General features: G+C 38.4%; 1 protein-coding gene across 11 annotated transcripts in view; it reads right to left on the reverse strand.

Moving 5' to 3' along the window:
• ENOX1 (ecto-NOX disulfide-thiol exchanger 1) overlaps window positions 1-25,830 on the reverse strand; it is a 550,829-nt gene that overhangs the window by 310,410 nt on the left and 214,589 nt on the right. The window contains exon 2 of one of the 11 annotated variants that reach the window (XM_032402956.1): window positions 753-900. The exons of the other annotated variants lie outside the window; for them this stretch is intronic. The gene's annotated coding sequence lies outside the window, so the exon portion shown is untranslated. The remainder of the gene's footprint in view (window positions 1-752; window positions 901-25,830) is intronic. 11 annotated transcript variants of the gene reach the window in all.

The following is a 25,830-nucleotide window of genomic DNA, read 5'->3' on the forward strand; positions in this document are numbered from 1 at the left end:
TGATGATGATACAGGCCCAGAGAAATGAAATGATTTGCTAAAGTCACATAGCTAATTAATGATGGAGGTAGATTAGAATGTAAGCCTCACAACTCTGTGTCTGGAACACTTTCCACCACATCAGTGGTTTCCAATTAGTGCTCCATGGAGCCTGCTAGGCATCTGGACGGGGGTGCCTAAAGGGCCCAGTTCCACTGTTTGTCTCATGCTTTCTGCTTAGGCAGACACATTGGGCTTTAGTGCACAGGTATCCAGATTTGTGGATTTTGTGCTATATATATATATATATATATAAAACTACATACAATTACCATCATGTCATAAAAGAGGGGATGTTTTATTTAAACATTAAAACAATTTTTTAAGAAGAGATATTTTAATACTAAGGACTTTTAGAAGGACAGAATCTCAATAAATGGAGATTCTTGATAAAACAATGCTATCCCATTTTTCTCCTTTCACTGAGGATCACAGAAAAAAAAAGGCAATACGGAAAGTCACTTTTCTGTAGACCTGAATTTGGGAAGCAATGGTTTGCAGAAAGAACATAGCAACAGGGTATCCTTAGGTGAGTCATTTTGATCTCCATCTTTCATCCACAAAGTTCAGTAATCCCTGACTCAGCCACTGCTAGGGTTATTCCTTCACAAAAAAAAAAAAATGGACTTGGTTATTCTCAAAATGTGGCCTCAGGACTCCCTGCATCAGAATCATGTGAGGAACATATTACAAGACCAAGTTCCTTGGCCCACCCTGGATGTGGTTCTCAGGAATGGGGTCTAGTTCTAAGGAATGCTGGGTTCTTATATTTCAAATGATAGCTGATAAAATCTGCTCCAATCTCCACAGAGGCTGGTGGTAAGATTACAAGGATAAAATTCCTTTGAGAATCCACAGCAGCTGTAACAGAGGAAGAGAGAAGAACAAGAGCAAGCAGGATGAGAATAAAGAGAATATTTGAAGAAGGCAAATCACTTATTTTCACATTCTGTGTTCCCATCCGACAGACAAGGATTGTGAACAGGACTGGGGACTTTTTAACCCCCTTCTTAGCAGCTGAACTATTTTCAAGCAGTATCTTTCAAGGAAGCAGTATCTTTGGATGAATGCAGAGCTACTCTGATAGAAGTGACCAGGAGCCCTGTCCCTTCTGCACCCCCTTCTCAGATACCCTCCACCCTCCAGGTGACCTCTGAGGTCCCCCCCACGCAAGACAATAACAGAACCACCCCATCTTTGAGGTATCATTCTGGCTCCAGAGGAGGTAAATCCAGCCATGGAACACCAGTCATCAAGCAATGCCACTGGTTTGATGATCATCAGCACAGAACATGTCGCCAATTAATCACCAGATTCAGCTTGACAAGGGATGCAGGTGTGCAAGGCAAGTGGCATGGTACACCACAAACACAGTGAGTCAAAAGATATTACCCTTAACTTTTTTTTAACCCATTACCATTCTTAATGCAGACGTTCTAACCAAGTATTTTGCCCCCTTTCTTTCTTCACAGTACCTATGGAATCTGTCTCTTCCTTTCCATCCTCCAAGGCTACAGCCACAGTACAAATCTCTAGAAACTATCTGAGACACTCAGCTGCCTTCCCTACATTGTCCCAGCCTTCAGACCCCTTAGGTAACCACAAGCCTTCTTTCTAACTCATTGTCTTGATAATGACAAACCCAACTGTGATCAGGCTTAAGTTCTTATCCCACAGCCTTCACAGAAATACTTCAAACTCCTCAGCTGCCAATTGCCCACATTCCCTAGCAGCTTTCATTGACAAGCATCTTTGCCTAGTGCTCTTATTGAATAATCAGGCTCCAGCCTCTTGTTCCCCACCCTTGACATGTTTTCACTTTGGGTCCTCATCTTGGCGGACAGAAGATTCCACCATTCACCTAGGTGAGGTGTTGAGGTCAGGTCTTTGGATTCATTCTTGACACATTTGCTTCCCTCACATCCTAACCAGTCTGAGTCCTGTCATAACTATGAAATATGGCCACTTTCCCCCTTGCTCAGCTCACTCTGCTCCAGCTTCCTAGATTCCTTGCTGTCCTCAAGGACACCAAGCCCATTCTAGTTTCACAGCCTTTGCACCTGCTTGTTCCTCTACCTGGAATACTCTTCCCCTAGGTATCTACATAGATGTATCATTCTTCTTATTCAGGTTTCTGTGTAAAGGTCATCTCTTCAGAAAGGTCTTATAGCTGACCACCCTGCTTAAAACCGTGCTTCCATTCCTCAGTCTTTACCCTGATTTATTATTTTTTTCATAACATTACCACCTGAAATTCAATTACATATGCTTTAGTTGATATGTTTATTACCTGGTCCCACTCTCCTGAGTTATTCAGCAACATGAGTTCTGAACTATAACTTTGTTTTTAACCCAGTATGCCTGGTGTCAAGAGTAATACAGGACACTCAGAAGGTGTCTGATACATATTAGAAAAGAAAGAAGGAAAGATTTGACTTTGTTCTTAAAGCCCTCATTTCATCAACTATCTCTTCACACTTAATGTCAATGTACATATATTTAAAATTTTTTAATTGTGGTAAAATACACATAAAATCTACCATCTTAACCATTTCTAAATGTACAGTTTAGTGGCATCAAATTGTCGTTCACATTGTTGTGCAGCCATCACCATCCTCCATCTCCAAAACTCTTCTCATTTTGCAAAACTAAAACTTTGTGGCTATTAAAGAACAACTCCCCATTTCTCCCACCTTCAGCCCCTGGAAACCACCATTCCACCTTCTGTTTCTATGAAGTTGCTTACTCTAGGTACCTCATACAAATGGAATCATGTAGTATTTGTTTTTTTTGTGACTGGCATATTTCACTGAGCATAATGTCCTCAAGGTTCATCCATGTTGTAGCATGTGTCATTCTTAAGGCTGAATAATATTGCACTGTATGTACAGACCACGTTTTGTTTACTCATTCACCCATCAATAGACAACTGGGTTGCTTCCACCTTTTGGCTATTGTGAATAATGCTGCTGTGAACAGGAGTGTACAAATATCTCTTTGAGACCTTGCTTTTAATTCTTTTGGATACATACCCAGAAGTAGAATTGCTGGATCATATGGTAAATCTATTTTTACTTTTTTTGAGCATCTGCCATGCTGTTTTCCATAGCAGCTGCATCATTTTATATTCCTACCAGCAGTGAACAAGTGTTCCCATTTCCCCCCATCCTCACCAATACTTGCCATTTTCTGTTTTTTGGATAGTAGCCATCCTAAGGGGTGTGAGGAGGTCGCTCATTTGGTTTTGATTTGCATTTCTCTCATGAATAGTGATACTGGGCATCTTTCATATACCTGTTGGCCAGTTGTACATCTTTTTCTTTTTAAAGATTTATTTATTTATTTATTTATTTATTTATTTATTTATTTGAGAGAGAGAGTACAATGCAGTGGTAAGGGCAGAAGGACAGGGACAGAGAGACAGAGAGACAGAATCCCAGGCAGACTCTGCACTGAGCATGGAGCACAATGTGGGGCTTGATCCCACAACCCCGAGATCATGACCCGAGCTGAAACCAAGAGTAGGATGCCTAACCAGCTGTGCCACCCAGGAGCCCCTGTATATCTTTTTTGGAGAAATGTCTCTTCACACCCTTTGCCCATATTTGAAGTTGGTTGTGTAGTTTTTGTTGTTGTTGTTAAGTTGTAGGAGTTCTTTGTATATTCTGGATATTAATCCCTTATGTATGATTTACAGCTATTTTCTCCCATTCAGTGGGTTGCTAAAAATAATGTATACTTTTAATTCCTTGAATTTTTTGGTGTCCTCTTAACCTGCCCATTTTATTTTGGGTGGCGAACTCCTAGAGAGATGGTGCCCTGGTTTGACCCATGCAATTCTTCGCAAACAGTGCTCTATGCAGGCTTTCTGAGGATGATTACGAAACAATGTAAGATACTATTTGGTATCACTTTTCTTTCAACAGTGGCCGAAAAATGGAAGTACAACTGTTAATTAAAAGGACATAATGTTGCCTGATTATGAATAAAATGTCCCCAGCTCACTAGAGCATAATTCCTACAGCATTAGTGAAGAATTAACTAGCTTTATTAAAGATGTGGAGGACTAGTCACTTTTTCATCATCCTTTAATTAAAACCTCTACATCTTGCACTTGAAAGCCTTTGTTTCTTACCCATTATTTTCATTCTTTATTCTGTTTTTTAAAAAAACAGGATGAAAAATAAAAAAGCACAAAAGTTTTTAAATGAGCTTTTCATGCTCTGTAATAATAGAATGGCATAGTTTTCTAAAATATTGAAAAAAAAAAACGTAAGATTTTAACGTTCTTTGAAATAGAAGGCCAAGAAGAAAGAAGAAAAAGCAGTTTGGTTAGCAGAACATTTTGGATTTAAAGTTCTTTTATAGTCTAAAATAAATTTGTATTAATATACAATTTCTTTCCACCTCCCTACCTACATTAAATTAAAGATAACCATAGTGCAAGCGTACCAACTCAAAAGTCCAAAAGCAGAAACTCATCCAGTTATAGCACACCTTACTTTACCTTCTTCTGCACCTGAAATAGTTATTTGCCCTCAGTAAATGGCCCAGCAAGACAAGCTCCCTCACCCTTAGTTCTTTTCCCCTCCCAAAGACCCACATGTGAGTGCCTCATTTGGTGCCAGACACCTAGAGACACTCAATAGAAGTTTGTGAAATAAATTAATAATTTAAATCCCTCAACCAGGATTTGTTGGGTATTATGTGCCAGGCTTCATGCTGTGTGCTGCCCAGTCATGGTGTCACAATGCCACAAGCAATTTTTGTCACTTCGTGACCATTAAACTATTCTACACTCGATTCCACATTTCTCCCCCTAAGCCCCCAGTTATAAACTTTTTCTCCTCCAAGAATTTTACTGTATGTTACTTAAGGAAAGGAGAACTTGCTTGGTATTTTTTATATTGATTTTGGGACTCACATCTCCAAATCCTTTTATACAAGTAGAGTTTATTACATAGCTAATTTCAGCCCTGCTGAGAAGAAATCTAAGAATAATATATTTTTTTGTCTCATCTTCTGTTATTGAATGTAGCCTGATGCATCTTGCAAGGAGAAAAAACTGATACTATGTATGTGATAAAGAGTATGAGTGATAGAAAGCAATAAGAGAGCCAGCTAACTTTCCACACCAGAATTATTATTTGTATGATTAAAATATAAAGACACCTGAATTCATCTTTTCTGTTTATGCTGTTTGGGTCTCATTAAGTCTATGTTTCTGCTTTCTTCTAAATATTGTTTTCCATATTTCAAACATCTAATTAAGTAAACAATGCAAAGTGAGATGATACACTGTTTGGAAACCATAAAATTATAGAGTAGATAGACTTCTATTATAATCCAATTTCACTCTGTCATAATTTTCCAAAAGGGTTTCCTTTGGGGCTGAAACTTTCTAAGCTTGATTTCGGCTCAAAACTGACTATCTTGATTCACCTGAATTTGGAAAAGGAGCTCTTTCTCTGTCGATCACATGAGTTTGTTTCTTATAAAAATAGATCAGGCTTAGGAGATAGATCTCCTTTTGGGTGATGTAGCCTCTGACAGACTTCAGAAGCCCCTCTCCTTTTGAATTCTTGGGTACTTAACATTAATTATTCAAGTCATGCAAGTGGTAAAGAAGATGATGACATAATGATGAGATGGTGTTCTTTGCTCAGTCTTTGCCCAGGCCTACCCTTTGCACAATGTACACCCTAGTACACACCCTTTCTATACATAGGAATACATACATACTGTCTTATTACAGATACTCAGAACTGTTAGATCAAATGGAATGTGTATTTTATTATTTTATTATTTTAAATATTTTATTTATTTATTTGAGAGAGAGAGAACACATGAGCATAAGCGGGGGGAGGGACAGAGGGAGAAGGAGAAGGAGACACTTTCTGCCCCGCAGAAATGGGAAGCCCAATGTGGGGCTCAATCCCAAAACCCTGGTATCAGGACCTGAGCTGAAGGCAGATGCTTAATATATACTGCCAAACTATCTTCCAAAATGACTGCATGAAATTGGTATAATTTCACCTAATGTACATGCATGAGAATACCTATTTCCCATATTTACCAACACTGAATATTATTCTCTTGGATAAGAATTTCTTCATTGTTATTTTAATATGAAATCCCAAAACTGTCATGAGCCTGCTAACATAATGCTCTTTCTTAGGTTGCTTCTAAGAAAAATAGAAATTTTTCTTTATCCAAGGAATTCTGAAATTTCATTAAGATGCACCTTGCTATACGTTATTTTTCTTTCATTGTGCTGGAAATCTGCCAAGCCATTTAATCTCAAAACACAAGTCTATCTTCAACTTAGAGAATTACGTTCTGTCATTTCTTTGGTAATTTCTTTGAATATTTTCTTATCTACTTTCTCTATTCCCTTCTAGAATTCCTAGTCAATAAATGTTTGACCTCTTGGATTGATTTTCTGTGCCCCAATTTTCTCTCCTGTTTTCAACCTGCTGTCTTGTTGCTTTGTATTTTGGGAAGACTGCCTGAGGTTCACTAATCACTATTCTGGCATTCAGCATTTTCATTCTATTCGTCAGCTGCCCCACTGATTCTTCTAATTTGGAAAGTTACACATATACCAGTATCTCTTTCTTGTTCTCTGATTCTACCATTTCCATTCCCTTAGTTTTAAGTCTACACAGGATCATGTTGTCTTACACTTGAAACAAATCTTAATGAAGCTAGAGTATGCAAAATTTGACTCCCAAACTGTGAGTACTCTAATATGGCATTTGAGTGTAGGATGCTTCACACACAAATTTGGGGGTGTTGCTTGACATTATTGTGTGCTTACCGATATAAAGAATTATAGTACTGTGAATAATAGTCCATATATGTTAAAAATTCCTGCCTGTCTTACTTTATATGTATTAGCTCATTCAATCCTCATAGAAACTCTGTTATTTCTGTTTTACAGATAAAGATATTGACTGAAAATGGCTAACTAACTTTCCCAAATGATACTATTAGAAGTGGAGGAGCCAGGTTTAATCCCAAGTAGAGTATCTCCAGTGCCCACTCAATTTAAAAAGCCAATATTCTAATAATTGTTTGCACAACTATTAAAACAGCAAACTACTAATGTAGCTGTCACACTAAGCTGTCCAACCTGGAATAGTCTGAGTTTAGATGCCAAAAATGCCTCTGACTCAGGATCCCTCTGAATCAATTATTAAAGCTAGGATGACTCTCCCGTGTGTATGTTATGTTTTAATATTCATCTAATATTTCATGTGGCATGTGAGTGAAGGCTATCTTGGAGCAGACAGGAAATAACTAAACAAAGCATCCTATGTTCATATTATTTCAAACAATACCTATCAGCTTTCATAAATCATCTGTTTCAATGGAGGTAACAAGCTTGACATAGATATTGTTAAGAACTGAAGTACATAATCAGAGTAGACAGGATGTCTGGGGGATTTACCTTGTGATAGACAGAGTAAAATTTCTCCAAAAGAACTAAAGCTGAACAAAGGAAAGGTGCTGCCATTCAATTATTTCTTACTTATCACTTCTGACTGGAAGCCACCTGGGAGTGACCCTGCAGAGTCTACCTGTGTTAAAGTGCCCTCATCTAGAGCTGATCATACAAGTGATGCTAAGAAATGAAAATTATATGGCTTAGCAAATGGTTGTAGCTGAAGGCCAACCAGCAGAAATCTCTCCTAGGTAGACATAATGCAACACTAGAATTTAAAAATAGTTATTTTTCCATATTAACTCTAAGTTGTGTGTGGAATAAACCAGGTTGAGAACGATTGAAAGTTAAAAGAGTATAGTTATAGCAACAATAACATTAAACAAAACTGCCTAAATTAAAGTATCTTTGGCTATTTTTAAATCTTTAAGAACAAACGGAAGCTTGCTAAATCATTAAAATCAAATTAGCATAATTTAGGATCTAAAAATTATTAGAGTATTAATGTAACAATTATATTTCTTTAGACCTAGTTAATGAAAAATCACCATTACTTCCTTCTAGAAAGAAATTACATTAACTAATATCATTGGCTACCATTGAGATTAGCCAGTTCATCTCCATATGAGCCAAAACTTTGTACCAGTAATTAGAATGCTAATATTTTATATGTAATTATAATGAAAGCTTCTTGGCCATATACAGTAATAAGTGGAAAAATGAATTTTCTACTACTCTATGAAAAACACTCTTTAAAATATAAATACAAATGAATAAAAACTAAAATGAACAAGTAAAAACAAATAAGCTCTAGAGATCTGTTGTACAATATTGTGTCTATAGTAAACAATGCTGTATTGTGCACTTAAAAATTTGAGAGGGTTGATCTATGATAAGTGTTCTTATACCACAATAAAATTTAAAAAAACAGTATTATTAGGGTAATGGGACTATAGGAGGTTTTGTAGTTTGCTTAAATTTTCAAAACACTTGATTTCTAATATGTTAAAGACTGACTAAATAAATTTGTTCCCTTACAAAATATTTTCTATAGGAGATTCTATGAAATAAACAAGAAGAAAATGAATTACCCATAATTCTTCTATCCTGAGATATTATCGTGGTTTAACAGTGTGATATATAACTTCAAGTTTTTCTATGGACTATAAATATTTTTATTAAAGAATGAACACTTCTGTCACTTTATTACTGAACAATACGCTGTGGACTTTTTGCAGCAATTAAAAGTGGTCTTCCAGGGCCGCCTGGGTGGCTCAGTTGTTAAGCGTCTGCCTTCGGCTCAGGTCATGATCCCATGGTCCTGGGATCGAGCCCCACATCGGGCTCTCTGCTCCGCGGGAAGCCTGCTTCTCCCTCTCCCACTCCCCCTGCTTGTGTTCCCTCTCTTGCTGTGGGTCTCTCTCTGTCAAATAAATAAATAAAACCTTAAAAAAAAAAAAGAAAGTGGTCTTCCATAATAGCAATTCTCAAAGTACAGACTTCAGACTTCTAGGTGTCCCTGAGATCCTTTCTTTGGGTCTGGGAGGTCAAATCTACTTTCATAATAATATTAAAACATTATTTGCCTTTTTCACCATGTTGACATTTGCACTGATGAGTGAAAAGCAATGGTGGGTAAAAACGCTATAGTCTTAAAAAGAATCAAGGTAGTTTTTGAGTTCCGGTGCACTATCAAAGAATAATATCCACAATTAAAATACGTATTATAGTGACATACATATTTGTGGAGCTGGATTCTTTTTATTCTTCAACTGAAACATATCAGAACAGATTGAATAGTGAAGAGGGACAAGAATCCATATGTCTTACCAGTCAAGTAAGATATTAAAGAGATTTGTAAAAATGTCAGAGAACACTAACCTTCTCACTAATATTTTTTGTTTTGAGAAATACATTTTCCAAAAAGTTTATTTATGTTAGCAGGTAATGTGTTTGCTGTTTTTAAATGGATAAATACATAAACATACTAAAATTTTCTATGTAGTTTCTAATACAGTAAACATTGATAGATATAAACTGCATGAATGAAAGCTATTTGGAAACTTCAATAAGCTTTAAGAAGTCTTGAGACCAAAAAGTTTGGGATATGCTGTTTTATAACAGGACTTTTATCAAAAGTACAGTGGTCTTTTTAGTGGACATGCCTTAATTTAACTCCAGAATATGCAATTCTTGAAAGCAAACACAACTTTGTAAATCCTAAGGGCCAGTAAAAGATCTGCTCCAGTAAGTAAATGATTAAGTAATGCTCAATTGGGTTAAATCCTGACCACCTTAGTTTTGTTTTTTCCTCCCTTCCCACCCTCACTGCCTCTCAGTCAAATCACTGGCGATCTGCATGGCCCTAAGGGAGTTGGAAGTATTATTTAATCAGCTTTTTTTTTTTTTAACAAGGTTAAGAATATATTTATAGTAGTTAGAACTCATGAACCGGTTTATTTCGTAAATCTGGATTTTCTTAAACCAGGATTATCTACACGAATGGACGGATTTTTAAAATTAACCTAGGATTAAAAACAACAACAAGTCTGCCCAGTGTGAAAGCATATGAATTCCATAAAATGCCATTTTCTCATGTATTAATATTACTTTTTAATGAATTAAATATAGAGAGAGTTAGCCTCATTACACTCGAACAGTCTCTAGGGGGCTTACCTAAATAACTTTAAACCAGACTATACTCTCTGAAACATCTTCCGCCGTACTTAGGAATTTTCATTGTCAGAGAGGCTCTTGAATACCCCTTTTAAGTAGTCTACGGTATCTGTGCCAGAATGCTAACGAGTAGAACTAAATGACAGTACAGCCACGTAAGGTTCTCAAAGTGTGAACATTGGAGTGCAGAGCCTGTATTTTAGGGCAGAATGAATATGGGAATCTTTATCAGTGATTTTCAAATGCAAAAGCTGACTTTTCTCTCCAAAAATCTACACTGGTTTTTCCTATTTTTTAAATTAAAACACTCCCTCCTGGGGGTGCCTGGGTGGCTCAGTAGGTTAAGTGTCTGCCTTCGCTCAGGTCATGATCCCAGAGTCCTGGGATGGAGTCTCGCACTGCACTGGGCTCCCTGCTCAGCAGGGAGCCTGCTTCTCCCTTTGCCGCCCCTCCACCCCCGCCCCACCCACCCATGCGTGTTCTCTCCTCTCTTGCTCTCTCTCTCTCAAATAAATAAATTTAAAATCTTTAAAAAAAAAACACACCCTCCTGTCCAACATACCCTTTCTATTTTATGACTTAATCACAGACTTTGGGTCCTCAATAAATGGAGATTCTGAAGAAACGGAGGAATGGGGTATGTAACCATCCACTGGATCCTCTTTCCACCTCCCATTGGACCTAGGACACAGGCTTGCGTTCTCAAGACTCAGCCTAGTATTGCTGCAACCAACGGATTACACTCTTGCCACCAGTATAATATGCTTCGTCCATGGCCTTATTCCTCAATATCACCCTTTTCCTCTCCCAGGATTAGAAAGTAATTTTGAGGGGACAGATTCTTGTCATTTTCCTGGGATAATGTTTTTGCCTTCTCTCATCTTCTATAACAGAAGGAAAAAAAAATAGAAAAAAAAACAAAAATAAAAAAACTGTTCCCAACCCCATTCCCTAACCCCTAGAGCGTGAAGACAGTGGTGCCATCACAGAGGACAGTAAATGTACCTAAGGTAGATCTTCCAATGAATGGATCTTGAAGGTGATGCTGTCATAATATTCCCAGATGATCATAGTAGGAATTGGTCCTTCTCAAGTAGAAGCCTAAGGTGGGCTTCTAAGGCCAGCACTTCTAAACTGGTAACAGTTTTGCCCTCTGGAGACAATTCTGGTTGTTACAACTTGGGGGGGGTCCCACTGGCATCTAATGGGTAGAAGTTAGGGATGTTGCTAAGCATCCTCCAGTGCAAAGGATAGCCCCCACAACAAAGTATTATCCAGCCCCAAATGTCAATGGGTTAAGAAACCCTGCCCTAGTCTAATGTCAAACACACAGTTTTGGGGGCCATCTATATAAATGGGAACACTGCTTTCATTATTCAATAGTTCATTCAAATATTTGCGCTTTTGTACCATTTTCATTATTAGAGATATCCGATCCCCAGCTCTAACACTTATGAGTTGTGAGACCTTGAACAAGGAGCTTAAACCCTGCACTTTATATATGGATGTTAAAAAAATAATGCCTCCACACAACTGTTGTGAAGATTGCATTAGATACCACATCCCAAATGCTTAGTGATAAACGTTGGCTGCCACCACCACCACCACCATCATCATCATCAAACACTTACAACTGCTAGGTGCCTGACACTGTTTGGATCTGAAAATACATGAATGAATAAAGACTTGGAATCTATCACTAAGGAGATCACAGACACACAGCTAAGCAAAAACACAATCAAAAGACATATCTCAAAGTTCTGAAATCCTAAAGAATTGTCCCCAAGCAGGGGGGACTTCTCTGTGCCCATTGACTGCTCAGTGAGACACACCTTTTCATTCTCCACTAGCCCCAGAGGAAGTCATGCTTGTTCTAACCGGGCTTTCTCATGTTCTGCTTCTCTGCTACCTCTCCCTCCCATCAGAACCCCAGATTCTCTGATTTGGGACCTCCGGTGTTTTGGTGAAAAGTTATGCTTACAACAAAGGGCAAGTAGCAAGGAAATGGAATGATTTCCCATGGGCCTCCAAAAGGGGGAGGGTGGGCAGGGTCCCCATGTTCAAAATTCAAGGGTCAACATTTCAGCCCAGGAGGGGCATGTGGTGAGCATGTACCATCAGGCTACCTGCTTTCTGTGGCATTTTTGGTATGTGTCAGACAGAAACTCTTACTTTAGCAGAAATGAGTATCTCTTAAGGAAAAAATTCCCCTGGTTAAAAAAATTCTTCCTAATTTATTTTCCTTATTGTATCAAGTGACTTTTACTTATCCCTCTTATATCACCTGATACAGCTCTGCTCCTTACTCTGTGCAAAAAAGTTATAATTTGTACATGCACATTATAATTTGTAACTGTACAAATGACTGCAGTGTCACATTCACTAGAATAACGACCTGTAGCATAAATAAATGGGGGGTGTAAGGAGGGCATGTGCCTTGCGAGAATATCCTTTAAGCTCTGCAGTTCAGAAATGAAGCTCTGTCCTGCACCATTCTACACATTCAGCAGCAGGAAAATTACTTGAAAGGTAAAAGCTCTATTTAGAGGCTGTATATATTTTTGTTGATTTGGATTAAGCCCAAATGATTATTTTTAAGTTAATGTAGAAACACTGTGGAAAAATGAATCATGTTTTAATTGTTACAATGCTGCATCATTTACCTACACTAGAAGTGATTGGTGAATCTGGTTTGCCAGCACGTCCTAAACAAGCCAATTAGTACACAGATTAACCTCTGTAATCACTCTCTAGCCAACTGCTTTCCATAATTTTTTCCATAGAATTCGTTTGCACTCATGTTTCTTAATGAGATAGGTAACTAGCCTTGTATTTCAGGAATTTGGTTTTCTAGCATAAAAAAGTTTACATTATTTCCTTTGGAGAAATTTATTGATTTACTTGCATGTAATACTAAAATCCTCTACTCTGCTAAAAGGCTTCAAACCATAAGAGGATACAAGATGGATAGTTTTTGGACTATTACAAAGCAGAGAGTTTCACTTAAAAAAAAAAAAAAAAACAACTCTCCATGGTTCCAACTCTGTAAACCCTTCTTTAAGGAAAATACACATTCCAAACCAGAATGATAAAGGAGGCAGAAGTATTTGCATGACAGCCTTCCTCCTTCAAAATATATCATTGCCTTTCATAACATCTAATATTCTGGTCACTCACAATCTTATATGTTCAGGAAGGAATATTTGTTAAGATCTAATTGTAAAAAGCACTAAGGTGTTCTCTTTCTTGTTGGGACAGTCCTAGAATTTACTTATTTATGCCCCATATCTGAGCTGAAGCCCTATGTGCGCTCGGGAGTCAGGTGTATCTGTTATCTCTGGAGGACCGAGAGGTGGATTCTCTTTGAACTAACCTACAGAAGGAGGAGCTCCCAAGGATAAAAATGGAAGGGAAAATAGTGACAAGGAAACAATTTTCTTCTAGGACAAGGAACCATGATACAAGAAAAAAGAAGCGATGCTGAGAACCACAAAATGTCTGCCCTTTGAATATGAGGAGACTGCTCCAGCAGGCACACAGGGGTCCTAGGTAGGGAAATTGCAATGAATTAACAGGAAAAAATAGGAGTGGTTTATCTGAAATCTCAGCAGGGCACTAGAAGATATTAGTGGCATTTGTCCAGTTCCATTTCTCAATTTATGACACTCACTCTTGGGCTGCACCTAATTAACGCAATTGCCAGTGTTAATAGAGGTGTACCCCACTGTATGAGAGTAAAGTATTCCCCTGAAAACTTTCCTGAACCAAAATGGTGTAAAGCAAAGAAGCATTTACCATTAATATATATGGAAAATTTTTTAAGCATTCCCAGACCCAAATGCTTTTCTGATACTTAAGGACACATCTTGCTAACATATGCACAAAATAAATCAAGATAAAGCACAGATGCTCACAGACAGAGTTCAAAGCTTGACGCTGAGATGCTGAGCACCGTTCCCAAGGAAGGAGCTTGGTGGGGGGGCACTCTGCTTGGGGTGTGTGCTGCCCCAATAACGGCTTGCTGTAGAACAAATACTGAATGCTCTTTTTCACTTTTCACCTTTTTATGTAAAGGCAGAAATCCTTTTTTTTTTCAGTTAATGAAAACAGGTAGTAATGTAATTTTTTCCTAAAAGTGAAGTGGTGTAGTGTGAACTTAGGAAAAGTGGGGAACACTTGTCTAGCCCTAGATGTGAGGTTCTGTCACCCTTGGATAGGTGTCAGTAGAACTCCCAGTTACCAATGACATTGGGGCCACATGTGAAGTCACAGTGACTGGAAACCTCCCCTAGGATGAAGGGGGAATTGACTTGCTGGTGAGCCGCAGTAATCAAGAGGACTCACTCACACACACATGTGAGACACTCACTGAGACCCCAAAGCTCTCTGGGAGGGACCTGGGAGAGCTGGCTGTAGCCAAAGAAAGGCTGTGGTGTAACTTTTGCTGGGATTTGTTTTTATTCTCAGGAGGGAGCAGCTTGGGAAACACAAGAAATGTGCAGAAATAGTCATGATGACTATGACAGTAGCTACTTTATTTTCCATGTTGTTGTCTGCATTGTTTCTGTGAAAAAGGACAACTATCAAAATACTTCAGTGGAGGGGCACCTGGGTGGCTCAGTCGTTAAGCGTCTGCCTTCAGCTGAGGTCATGATCCCAGGGTCCTGGGATCGAGCCCTGCATCGGGCTCCCTGCTCTGTGGGAAGCCTGCTTCTCCCTCTCCCACTCCCCCTGCTTGTGTTCCTTCTCTCGCTGTGTCTCTCGCTGTCAAATAAATAAATAAATAAATCTTTAAAAAAAAAACCAAAAAACAAAATACTTCAGTGGAAATTAATACACACACAAGTTAAACTCCGTGACGTGAGACACAATATCCAAAAGTACTGAACCAGGTGGAGGAAACTGCTGAGAATCAGTGTTCCCTCTACCTCCTCATGATGATGCACCACAGACAAGAACATTTCCTGGTTTATTACCCTTTGTCCCCAAGGAGTAGAAGAACTAACTTAGCCTCTGGCCCCCCAATCATACAATAGCCCTATCTCTAAGTGAACTTGCATTTCCTTCCCTCTGGACCCAGCCTCCAGGGATCTATGACAGCTCCCCATCCTCTCAGCATTAGCTGATTTCTCTCAGCTTGTCCTAGGGTTTGACCTTGACCTGTCTTTGGGACCTGGCCTGCCAATTCTGCATTCCTGTTGATACTGGTATTCTTTTGCTTAAGGGAATGCCTAACTTAAAATCATGTCGATATATTTAATCTACTTACCATCTTTATAGGCATCCTGTATGGTTTCAAAAATAAGTAAGATATTTCTTTCATTGTTCCTTTATTTCATCAATTTTTTTTTTACAAAACCATAGAGAAAATGAACAACTAAATGTGGAGAATGGCACAGCACAGGTCAGAATGAGGCCACAATGACTCCTGACAGGACACAGGCTTTAATTGTAGATTTGGGGTGCACATACATAAACTATACTGTAGATTTTGGTGTGGATATCCTTTTTGGATTAAGAAAACTTCCTTTTCTTCCTGGTATACTAAGAATTATTATCATGAACTAATGTTGAATTTTAATAAATACTATATCAGTATATAATAAGGTAATCATATGATTTTTCTCCTTTTATATAGTGTGGAAAATTACATTAAAGCAACCTTGTGTCTCAAATCAATTTGCTCATGTAGGGGTACCTTGAGTGGTTCAATTGGTTAAACATCCAACTCTTGGTTTCAGCTCAGGTCATGATATCAGGGTTGTGGGATTAAGCCCTACGTTGGGCCCATGCTCCCCACTCAGTGCAGAGTCTGCTTGTCCCTCTCTCTTCCTCTCTGCTGCTCCTCCCAACCCCACAATTGTACTCTCTCTCAAAAAAAATAAATAAACAAAATCTTTAAAATCAATTTTCTCATGTATTTTTTTAATATATTGACAACTTGCTAATATTTTCTTCAGAAATTTTACACTTATTAAAGTTGTTGATAATGTCCTCTTACTATATTTTCAATGTCTGCAAGGAACTATAATGATATCACCTTTTATCATTTCCATTGCCTGGTTATTTAATCTTTTTTTCTTGTTTCAGGTTGTCAATTTTAATAGACTTTTCAAAGAACAAAATTTTGGCTTTGATGATGGTCAAAGTCCTATGCATCTGTTTTTTGTTTTTTAATTTTATTTTCTGGTCTTCTCCTTTTTTTCTTACTTCTACTTTCTTTCAGTGTATTTTTCATTTCTTCTTATAAATTTTTGAGATGGATGTTCAGTTCATTAATTTTCAGTTTTAACATGCATTTAAGGCTATAAATTTCCCTCAAATATGGCTTTAGTTGCATCTTATACATTTTGATATGTCAAAATTTCATTACCATTCAGGTAAAAATACTTTCTAATTTCAATTGTGATTTCTCTTTTGACCCTGTATCTATTTAGAAGAATTCTTTTTTTTTTTTTTAAGATTTTATTTATTTATTTGACAGAGAGAGACACAGCGAGCTCTAGAGGGAACACAAGCGGGGGGAGTGGGAGAGGGAGAAGCAGGCTTCCCACTGAGCAGGGAGCCCAATGCAGGGCTCGATCCCAGGACCCTGGGACCATGACCTGAGCCGAGGGCAGACGCTTAACGACTGAGCCACCCAGGCACCCCTAGAAGAATAATTCTTAATTTTTAAATATGGGAATATTCAAGATTTTACTACTATTCTCAGTATTACTATTGCTGATTTGTAGCTTAAATGAATAGTGATCAACTTTTAATTATTTGTAAAATTTTAATCCTTTCAAATATTTTGAGACTGGCTTTTTGATTCAGTATCTGGTCAGTCATTTTTTCTTTTTTTTTAATACATATATGTTCCTTATATACTAGGCAAAAATGGTTTTCTGCACTTGTTTTGTGTTGGGTGTTTTTTATGTGTCCTTAATTAAAGTTCGTCATCATAGAGTTTAAACCTTATAAATGCTTACTTTTTTGTCTCTCAACTTACTGAATGAGATATATCATAATCTCTTACTACGTACAAATTTTTATATTTCTTCTCTTAGTTTTGTCAATTTTTAAAAATTAGGTCATATGATTTTCTAAAATTTGAGGATGATTATAACTTCCAGGTGAATTAATTTTTACCAATGTAAAATATCCTCATTATATCTGATAATATTTTTTGCTTTAAAAAGTCTTCTTAGTGTTAACATAGCTACCACTGCTTTATTTTTTGGGGAGGGGGCAAGTGGAGACATTGGTATTTGCATTTTATTGTTTTTTTTCCACTTTTTAGTTCCAACCCTTTACATTCTTACATATTGATATATTTCTTGGAACGAGCATTAAGTTGGGCCTTATCCAATCTGATAATCTTCGTCTTTTAATTAGAGCACTATGTCTATTTATAATTAACAACCATTGCTAATATATTTAAATCTAAGTCTGCTACTCTACTATCTACTTAGCTTCTCTGAACATCAATATCAACTTCAAACATAGGTCTTATGAGAATTAAACAAAATTTAAATGAGAAGACTTGTACAAGTGCTTCAAAGACTACAATGTTTTAAACCAAACTCAGTATTACTAAATATTCTTCCACTGAAGATTTTCTCCCAAAAAACCCTGTAGGCTCTTGAATGCTACTTCAGAGAAACTTAAAAAATACATCAAGTGATGGCAGCATCATAAGAATATATCCACAGCCTCCTCATATGACTCCTTCAGAAGAAACAAAGCTCATGATGTTTGGCTTGGGAAAGTATGTGGGAAGGCTCTGAAGAGGAGAGGGACTCGGTGAGTTCAAGGAATGGAAAGGAGGCCAGTGTGGGAAGAAGGGGTGACTAGTGATGGGGACATAAGTGAGATCCTGTAGAGCTTTATGGGGTTATTGACTGTGTTAGAAATGTACTTCCCAGTATATAAGACAATGTGGTCTGATTTATGTTTTTAATAGTTTACTTGGGCAGCTGCTGATTAGAGAAGGCAAGAATGGAAGTGGGGTGGGGGATAAAGTAGCCATTTCAGAAAGTCTCCTAAAGACATCCCCCCGCCTCCACAAAATGAGGTGGTATCTTTGACTTGAGAAAGAGAAGCAGGTGGACTTAAGGTTCTCTGAGAATCAACAGGACATAATAATGCCTCATGTGGGGAGTGAGGGACAGGGTGGTGTTAAGGAGGATGTCATGGTTCTGGCTCAAGCAACACACTGATGGCAAGTGTTTGTAGTGAATTTATATTTACAATGAAGTCTAATACTTATAGACCAGTTATCAAATCTACTGCTTATTATCTTCTTTTCAATATCTTATTTCCATCATTTAATAAACTTTTAAAAAATCGCAGGCTTGTGAATACCTCTCATAGTTCCACAAACTCCAATCTCTCTGTAATATTTTTCCTTTGCAGCTTTTGTGCTAAAAATGATTCCAAATACAACTGAACGGCGCACCACATACTACACCCCATTACTCTTCTCACAAAAGACACTATAAGGTTTGGCCCAAAACCCTCAGTTGTTCAGACCAGGTTAACACTAACTCAAAAAACAAAACAAAACCAAAAATCCCCACAAGTTCTATTACATTTTTCATGAGAAAACAAAATATTCCAATACAATTCTGATGGAAGACAATCTGTTTTTCCTCAACACAAAATTTTAGTACCATTACTTTCAAAAGAAGCATTTCTATTAAAAAAAACCCAGCATATTTGTAATTGAAATAACCCTCCAATCATTCACTGGGCCTGCATTTCATTTAGGTTTCTAAGTTTGACCTCTCTCTCTAAAATAAAAAGGTAAGTTCCTAATGGAATTGTAAGATTGTTGAGTGACAAAGATTTTCTTCTTTTTCTAGTTATAAAAGTTATGTTGAAAAGCATCCAAAATTAGGAATGTTTTCTCACAATTAGAGAAGTGTCATTTACCGGGGGAAAAAAAATCCCTTCAGCAATCATAATCTGCAGAGCACCAAGAATGAACGGGACACTCTCCCCATTTGCAAAAAAGGAAGGGGACAGATACCAGCGGTCCCTTGCGTTAGAAGCCCGGGTCTATATGGAGGTTGAGAGGAGGGGCACCTGTGTTGAACATGGATACGAATGTGGAACAATGACGGGGGGGTGACAGGTGTCAGTGTTTCTATTTTTACTAGGGATGTTTCTCTTGGGGTTGAGGGATAAAGAGAGGAGAGGGAAAAAAATTGAGGGATTAGACAGAGCTTTGTTTTTCAAACATCATGCTGTGAGCCATCAGTGATTGGATCGAGACCAGAATTTGTTTTATTAGCTAGAATAGAAGATACCAGAGTATATTGTCTGTAATAGAGGTAATATTTCATTAGAGTCTGTTCCACATATATGTGAGTATATTTTTGGCATTATGTAAATATGTATATATTGATTCATCATATAAAATGTTTCCAACTCTACAGTTTGTAGTAAAAATTAAATCACTGAGCTACAGTATTTAAGGTTCCCTGCCTTCTCCTTCTGACCGCTATGTTTAAAGACTTGTTCATTTTTGACTTGGGCTTTACACCTTCAAAACAAAACACAATGTTTTCCTTTTATTTCCGGTTCCAATGATGGAAAAAAGACAAAAACCTTGCTTCCAACTTTTCAGAAATTATTTCTTCTTTGTCTCATTCAATGTCATATGTTGATTCTCTATTAAATAGTTCTCAAATCCCTCAGCCACACTGGATCACTGAGCTTTGAAAAGATTATGAAGATCATCTCTTTTCTTTGCTTATCTCTTTTGTAGATGGTCTTAAAAACTAGCATTTGAGCTGGCTTCATTTAAAAATACATTCCTATCTAAGTTATTGTCCAACGGAAAAAAAAAAAAGGGAATGAATCAGAATCACTTCCTTGCTGTATAAATTTGGAAAGTTATTCATCTTCTCAGCCTTAGCTTCTTTGGCTATAAATTAAAGTTAATACCATCTCCTTAGCCAGATTGTTGCAAGGAGTAGAGATGATTCGTGTAAAATGTCTGACAAAAGTTAGGCATTCAATAAATTACTATTTTGAATTATAGTAAAATGAGAGCTCAAGCACACAACTGTTTATCTTTCTCATATATAAACAGGCATCTTGTTCTCTGCCTTCCTGAAGAGCATATCTCATCTCTTTTCATCCCCTGAGTGTGACACATGGCCTGACACACAGTAGATGCTTGATAAAAGTTGACAGAGTTGAATTAAGGAAAGGTGCTGTTGTGTTTTCTTGATAAGAGAGTATACTTATTGCAAAATAATTATAAAAGCCAATCTTTATGCCCATATTAGCTTGTTGATTTTTTGGACTGGGAGTGTAATCTCAATAGGAAACACCCAACGCCCAAATGGCCCAACTACAAAGGGAGCCAAAGTCAAGTTTCATCAGGTAGGCTTCATCTTCCCTGACAGGAATTTAAACGCATCTCTCCACTCTGGGAAGAAGCCAGTAATTGAAAACACCTGCCAGTCAAGACAAGCAAAGCACCTAGACTTCAGGAGACTGTGATATTTTTGCTTCTCTTCAAAAGGGAAGAGTGAGCTGATAAGATATAGAACAGTCATTTTGGTCTGAAACAAGCCTACAAAAAACCTTATTAAATAGAGACCAGTCCTTATTTCCTTTTCAAAACTTCCCTGCTTCTGATCCCATCTATATAAACACACCTCGCACCCATACATGTGCAACCACTGTTCTGTGCTTTAAATCCTTAGTCCCTTGAGGTGACAGGGCATCTTTGCACACGTGACCTGTTGCCCTCACCAGGGGTCCACTCTCTCATGATCAAGCTATGTCCAAGAGAGGAGGGGATCATGCTGTTCCACATTTCTTTGTCATCTCAAAGGAATTCCAGATACCATTAAAATCAAATGTCTATGCCTCTGAATAAAACAGGTCATATATGTTTCAGTAAATGGGACAGTCATCTCTAAAGGACCCCTAGGTGTATGAAGCTACTGAGTTTTCCCATCCTACCATCTTCAAAGTAACAATGAAAATGCAGTTCTTATACATCTAGCCTTTCCAGCTGACCCTAGGGTGGCATTCACTGTCTATTCTGCCATTAAACTGCTTCACAAAAATCATCTTTTTGTCAAGTTTCTGTTTCTTCTCCTACACACATGAATAAGGGGCCCCAGGGGAGGAGGAATGTTAGGGTGGGGAGGAATGAAAGGGAATCCTGTGGAAGGCCTCCATCAGCGGCCTGGTCTATAGGCCCCAAGTCCCTGCGAAACGTCCACGGGGAATGCCAAGCTCTTTCCCAGAACCTGCCTCTCTTCCTGCCAGGTGGCATGATCACACATTTCATAAAACAAATCCAAAGGTCACAGATGGAGAAATGGCAAAAAACATTCAAGGACTTGTTAATTTTCAAAAACTGACACACGTGCTGTGTGGCCACGTGCAGGTTCCCTGGGGGTGGGGAGAGGGCGATCACGGTTTGCGTCTGGAAGATGCTTCGGGGGAACATGTCCTCCCCCAGGCAAGTGGCACACATTTCATTGTGAGCCTCTACTGTTCCCTCTCCTCTTTTACCCAGTAAAACCTACCACCTTGTCTGAGCTCCCAGGACCTCTGATAGGTGTGGGCTGGAAGGAGGTGGGAGGGGTTGCCGTTTCAGGTGGCTAAAATTTTCCCCATAATGGCAACGGGCAATAGAACTGTTTATGTTTGGTACATATATAATAATGGATCAGAATTCAAATAGATCTAGAAAACTCAAATGTTCATTGTTAACTGACACTCTATATTGTACGAGATGATGCTTAAGGGCTGGGAATACAGTGATGAACAAGGTCCCTCCCTCATGAAACATGGATTCTAGTAGGAAGAGATGGAAAACTGACAAGCTAAAAAATAATTTTAAATAGTGATAAGTGCTATGAAGAAGGTAAAACATGTTCCCTGCGTAGAGTGACTGAATATGGACTGGGGGTAATATTAGGCAGGTTTAGAGAAGGCCTCTTGGAAGAGCTGCCATGTAAGCTGGGAGTTGAAGGATCCGAAGGAGCTGCTGAGATCAGAGTCTGGTCAAGAGCATCCCAGGCAGAAGATGCAAATGGCCCGTGGTGGCTGTGGAGGGGAGGCTGGTGGACCCAGAGCCTGCTAACGAATGGGCAAGTGGCACGAGCAGAGGTCACAAGGCAGCAGGGTCAGATCCCACAAGGGCTTGTGGATACTGGGAAGGACTTCCTGTCACTCTAATAGCAAAGGGAAACCACTGGAAGGGATCTAAACCAAAATAAACACCCTCTGCCTCTTCACTGCATGTCTCCAGCTCACCACCACCTAAGGATCCATGCCTTTCAGGCCTCTGCAGAATCAATAGCACAAAGATACACTCCCCATATTTCCAATTTCTGTTTTATCATTATTGGTGACTCAACTGAGACTGAATTTTGATGACAAATTGCTTACGATTAAATAAACCTATCATTAAAAAAAGACCTCTCACCTACCACTATGCTCTCACTTATCATTCTTATACTTCACAATGACTTTTTTTTTTTAAGATTTTATTTATTTATTTGACAGAGAGAAAGAGAGAGAGAAAGAGAGAGAGCACGCACAGGGGTGGGGGAGAAGCAGAGGGTGAGGGAGAAGCAGACTCCTGGCTGAGCAGGGAGCCTGACGCTGGGCTCCATCCCAGGACCCTGAGATCATGACCTGAGCTGAGGGCAGACACTTAACCAACAGAGCCACCCAGGTGCCCCCACAATGACTTGAACAGCAAGAAAGAGGAACCAGAAAATAGTAAACTGTACAAATGAATCGAAATTATCCCTCTCACCACATCCCTGAGAATGACTTGCCAAGTCCCATTGTCACACTGGATTCCCTGGAAGTGAGCACCGTGCCTTCTGCAGAGTTTCTGAGGCACAGATAATGTAGGCTGGGCTAAACTGCTTTTCTTCCCATATGAGTTGTCAATATCTCCCTTTGGACCAATCAAGGATTATTGTTTCAACAAGGCATGCAAGCTCATTGTTCGTTAAGCTGGCTCAGCCAATCATTAAATCATACAAGAGGCAGGCCTGGTCCATCCTCTTGCCTCTGACCTGGATCGCAGTTAGCACCTCCAAGAACCCTGCCCTAAGTCCACAGACCCACTGGGGAGTAAGGCTCTTTAGTGAAGTCTGAGTTTTGTTTCTACAAGGAAAGATGTCTCTAACACAACCAACTACTTTCGTCAAGTTAATGTTCTTAAGTCTATATCTGCTTTGTTTTCCTTAATGAAAACAAACTAGAGACAAAAGCAAGGAAGTGGTTTCAGACAGCCAGAGAGCCCCTAGAAGAACATACAAACTTAATTTGTACTGCCAGATAAATGACAAGATATGTGTACAGGGGAAGCCAACTTTTAAAAAATTCATTAATGATGTGTGAAGATAAAAGTTATCTTTGATTGAAAAAGGTAACTGATAAAGACATCAAAGAGATCTGAAAGTGCGCTTGCTAAATGATCAGCAGATAAGACAGAGGTAGGCGCAATTTTGGTTTACTTTGGTGTGTAGGTCGAAAGGGAGTGCTTTTCATTTTGAAATGGTGGTGAGCAAACAACTCAGGAAATTTTACTATTCGAAATGACTAGTTTAACAATAATGACCAGACAGTCTAAAACCATGTTCTTGCCTAAATGCATCTGCATATCTTCAGGTGACTCATAAAAGAGATGATCTCCTCAGAGACGATCTCCTCAGAGGCATTTCTGGAAGCTGGGAATTTCTGGTGCTGAGATCGCAAACCCCAAAGAGAGGGAGGTCTGGGACTCTATGTGCTATCGGCTGAGGCAGGGATGAACCCAGCATGGGCATGCAGGATTGACCTCCCCCTGCTGGGGGCACCATGTCCAGAAACCTAAATCCTCCCCACCAAGAAGGTGGCTAGAGAGTCTATAAACACACAAAAAAATACTTTACATAAAATTAACGGCTTTCAAAAATGCCTAAAATTTGGGTAAAGTCTTCTTTTCTTTTGAGTGTAATTGATATAAAATGCTGCTCTGAAATAATATTTAGAATGGAGCTTAATTTTCTGATTATTTGAACATATATTAGAAAGAGGAAGAAACAGGTTTCCCTTTCAGAGGAAACATACTTATTTGGAAACTGCCACAGTTTCTTTTTAAGTCAAAACTAACAAAATTTCTTAAAAGCAAAACAATTTCTTAAAAAAAAAAAAAGATCCAAAACACTTTATTAGAACTCTTCGGGTTTCAAATGACACAAACCCAACTCAAGGTAGCTAACGTGCAAAAGGGAATTTATTGGTACCTTTAACTGAAAAGTCCAAGGGATAATGGATTCAGGTATGGATAAATCTAAGTGCTTAAATTATATTATCAGAAACTTTCTCCATCTCTTCATTCTGCTACCCTCTGCATTGGCTTCATTTTTAAGTAGGTTATCTTTAATAGAGGCAAAATGACTACCAGGAGCCCCATATTTATGTTCTATCACTTAGCAACCTAAGTTAAAACAAAAGCAAAAAGCAAAAATACCTTTTTCCACAAATTCAACAAATGTTTTAGGATTGGGTCTCACTCATCTAGCTTAGTTCACCCTCTCTATGGTCTGCAGGGGGAGAGAATAATACTCTGAACAGTCGAGTGAGTGGTCCAGGGCGTCTACACTCCCACCTTCTAGCTGGAGGATGAGGGTAGCACCAGCTGAATTTCACAGATTAAGAAGAGACCTGGTTCCCCAAGGAAAAGTTAGGTGCTGCTACCCAGAAAGGAATGTACACTGCTATGTGAGACCAACAGGTATTTACCATATCATGTCCTTGCTGTTCCCTCCATTTGCTTTTTTCCCTCCTCTTTTCATCAAAAGCCTATCAAACTGAGTTCAAATATTCCCTTCTGCAAAACTCTCTCCCCAAACTCTGCTGAAATATTCACTTTAAAATGGTTAATTAAAACGAAAACAAGATATCAAAAAGACAGCTGTACCCCCATGTTCACTGCAGCATTATTCACAACAGCCAAGACATGGAAACAACCTAAGAGCCCATCAACAAGTAAATGGATAAAGAAGATGCGATACAGACACACACACACACACACACCCCACAGTGGAATATTTATTCAGCCATGAGAAAGAAGGAAATCCTGCTATTTTTGACCACATGGTTGGACCTTGAGAGCACTCTGTTAAGCAAGGTAAGTCAGACAGAGAAAGACAAATACTATATGATAAAACTTACATATGGAATCTAAAAAGTCAAACTCATAAAAACAGCAAGTAGACTGGTAGCTACCGGAGGTGGGGTGGAGAGTGGGAGAATTGGGGAGATGTTTAAGGGTACTAACTTGCAACTAGTCTATAATAAGTCCTGGAGATCTAGTGCACAGCATGGTGATTATGACTGACGATACTACATTATACACTTCGAAGTTCTCACCACAAAAAAGAAACAATAATTATATGACAATAGAGATGTTAGCTAACACTGTAGTGGTAATCACATTACAATATATAAATGTGTCAAAAAAACACATTGTATATCTGATACTTACAAAATGTTACAGATCAATTATATCTCAATAAAATCAAAGAAACAAAAAAATGCAAAAACCAAACAAACCAAAGTCTGTCCTCAGACTCTTACCCTTTTTCTCAGGGGGCCCTTTCTGGTCTTTCCACAGACTCTGGTGATTCCCACTATTGCTGAATTTA

The sequence above is a fragment of the Phoca vitulina genome, unplaced genomic scaffold, assembly GCF_004348235.1.
Source record: "Phoca vitulina isolate PV1807 unplaced genomic scaffold, GSC_HSeal_1.0 scaffold5, whole genome shotgun sequence".
Classification (NCBI taxonomy): domain Eukaryota; kingdom Metazoa; phylum Chordata; class Mammalia; order Carnivora; family Phocidae; genus Phoca; species Phoca vitulina.